We start from the raw sequence: 2,752 nt of genomic DNA on the forward strand, positions 1-2,752 counted from the left end.
GTGGAGGTCTGCGAGTCGAGTTCGTACTCCTCTCCGACCTCGACGAGCCAGTCGACCAGAATGGTGCGCATCTTCTCGTTAATATCCAGCTGCACGGTGCCAATGTAGTCTGCCAGAGCTCAGCTCCGCCGCGGGTCAGACTCCAGTCGGACAGGATGAGGCTGTTTGGTCGGCTGTTGAACCGATAGCCCATCGCCTTCAGCAGCAACACAGTTTCTTCCACCGACTGATTGATGTTGGTTGCACGCACCGGTTGAGTTAACTCGGGACCCAACATCGGCCACTTCGCCTGCGCCATCGCAACAGGCGCGAACATCATCATCCATTCCGATCTCGTTCTCATCTCTTCGCCAAGTCGAGCCAACACTTTATTGGCGCTCGGCGTATCGGCGTTTCTCGTCGCTTTCGGACTAAGGGGCGGACGGTCCCCCTGAGCAACGCCATGTTCTTCTTCATCTTCTTTATCGTCCGCTCCTTCGTCGAGCTCGGCGGATAAGTTGCGCTCGACAGGACGTGGGGCTCCCATGCGTCCCACCTGCAGCGTCAACTCTTCCACCTCGCCAAGTAGCTCGGCGGAAGTCTTCGTTTCTCCGAGCTCAGCGGTCTCGGCCTTCTCTTCATACTCTCCTTCACTTGCATCTCCGTTGTCGCTCTCTTGGTCTTGGCCATCCTCGTCGAACTGGACGGTTCGTCCCACCTCCATCGGCATGGCGACGAGTCGTTGATCCGCCGGGTCTGACCCCGCGAGAGGCGATCCTCCAGCCGTCGCTGGGCTTCCGTCGCTCGGGGTTGCTGATCCCTTGACCATCTTCACTCTTCTCTTTCTCTTCTCTTCCTCTTAACTTGGTTAGCTGGCACCTATAAAAACAAGCACACACTCCTGTTCCCGGGTCGCGGCACCAGTTGTGGTGTAGTAGAACACACAAATACCGTCAGATGTGAATTCCTTACACAAACCACAACAATTCGCAGAGCTAGGTCGCGGCGTGTTATTTGCTCTGCCCCAAAGGGGGGTCCCCTTCCCCGGTCTCTTTCTTTTCGGGAAAAAAAAAAAGGGCTCGCCTTTCACTCCGTTTCCGAATAAACCAAGTCAGATCACTTTCCGAGACTCCGCCGAGTTTGGTTCGGCTGAGCTCGCTCACAACCCTGTGCCCTCCACCAAAGGATGGACGACGGCGCGCGAGCGCTTTTACAGGTCACCGAGCGCAGAGGCTGCTCAGCTAGAAGTGTTACGGCACCCGGGCTATCCGACGTACCGGCCCGCTAAGTATGCGGGACTTTCTTTCCCGCGTAGCGAGACTTTGTCCTACCCGGACCGACCTAATCTCTTGGCGCTACCAGTCAATACCCTACAAGCTATGCCTCTCGAGTACTGACGGCAGGCATAATCCAGCCCTATGCAGGGACTTACCAGAAAAGTGTACACGTGTCTTGGACTAGGAAAATTCTGCTCCGTTATCTTCGGGGAGCCTTTTCGGCTCTCTCTATTTAATCCTATGCTTCTCATACAAATATCTAGTGAAATGTAGTCGTTTCGGATCTCTACCGACCCTTCAGCTGAGTTCAGGCGACCGTTGAGCTCAGCGGCTATCCGGATAGCATCATCCGGACAGATCACCGAGTAGTTACCGTGATCATTTGTTCCTAAGCTCTGGGTTATCAGACCGAGCCAATTCTTGATCTAAAGTAGGTTGGCGTATAATGTTTGTATTGTGGAGCGTGCGCTGTTCCTATGGCAAGAAAAACATTTGCAGTTTGCCTTTGAGCATTACTTCACGCTACACGCTGACCGAGTTCGATATCTAACTGCAAGGGCTGTTACCCACAAACCATTGGGTGTTACCATGCAATTAGCCACGTATGTACGGAAGGTACGTATTGTTTGATCGACCATGATCATCCTCGTGGACGGTGGGATTTTACGGATCTGCCGCGATACCGACCATGACAAGCTGGCGGTGGTACACGCACTGTAGTTCTACAATGGGGGCTTCAAACCCATGTCACATTTCTGAACGGGGATGCTCCGGGGACGATTTGGTGCGACCAAGATGATAAGCTGCTAAAGAACTCGATGGATCTCCAGCCGGTAAGCAAGCTCACTGTAGCTGATGCAAAACGTCTTGGGGTCTTTAAGGGCATGAAGGCATGAAGGCCCCACAAAGCAATGTTTGTATTGTGGAGCGTGCGCTGTTCCTATGGCAAGAAAAACATTTGCAGTTTGCCTTTGAGCATTACTTCACGCTACACGCTGACCGAGTTCGATATCTAACTGCAAGGGCTGTTACCCACAAACCATTGGGTGTTACCATGCAATTAGCCACGTATGTACGGAAGGTACGTATTGTTTGATCGACCATGATCATCCTCGTGGACGGTGTGATTTTACGGATCTACCGCGATACCGACCATGACAAGCTGGCGGGTGGTACACACACTGTAGGTCTACAGAGGGGGCGTCAAGCCCATGTCACATTTCTGAACGGGGATGCTCCGGCGACGATTTATTGCGACCAAGATGATAAGCTGCTAAAGACCTCGATGGATCTCCAACCGGTAAGCGAGCTCACTGTAGCAGATGCAAACCGACCTGGGGTCTTTGAGGGCATGAAGGCATGAAGGACCCACAACCAAATGGTTGTATTGTGGAGCGAGCCGCTGTCCTATGGCAAGAAAAAACATTTCCCAGATTAGGCTGTGAGCATTACTAATACCGTAACTGCTGGACGAAGTGCATTATCTAACTGCAAGG

This window comes from Phytophthora infestans, genomic scaffold, assembly GCF_000142945.1.
Source record: "Phytophthora infestans T30-4 supercont1.17 genomic scaffold, whole genome shotgun sequence".
In the NCBI taxonomy this organism is placed as follows: Eukaryota; Oomycota; class Peronosporomycetes; order Peronosporales; family Peronosporaceae; genus Phytophthora; species Phytophthora infestans.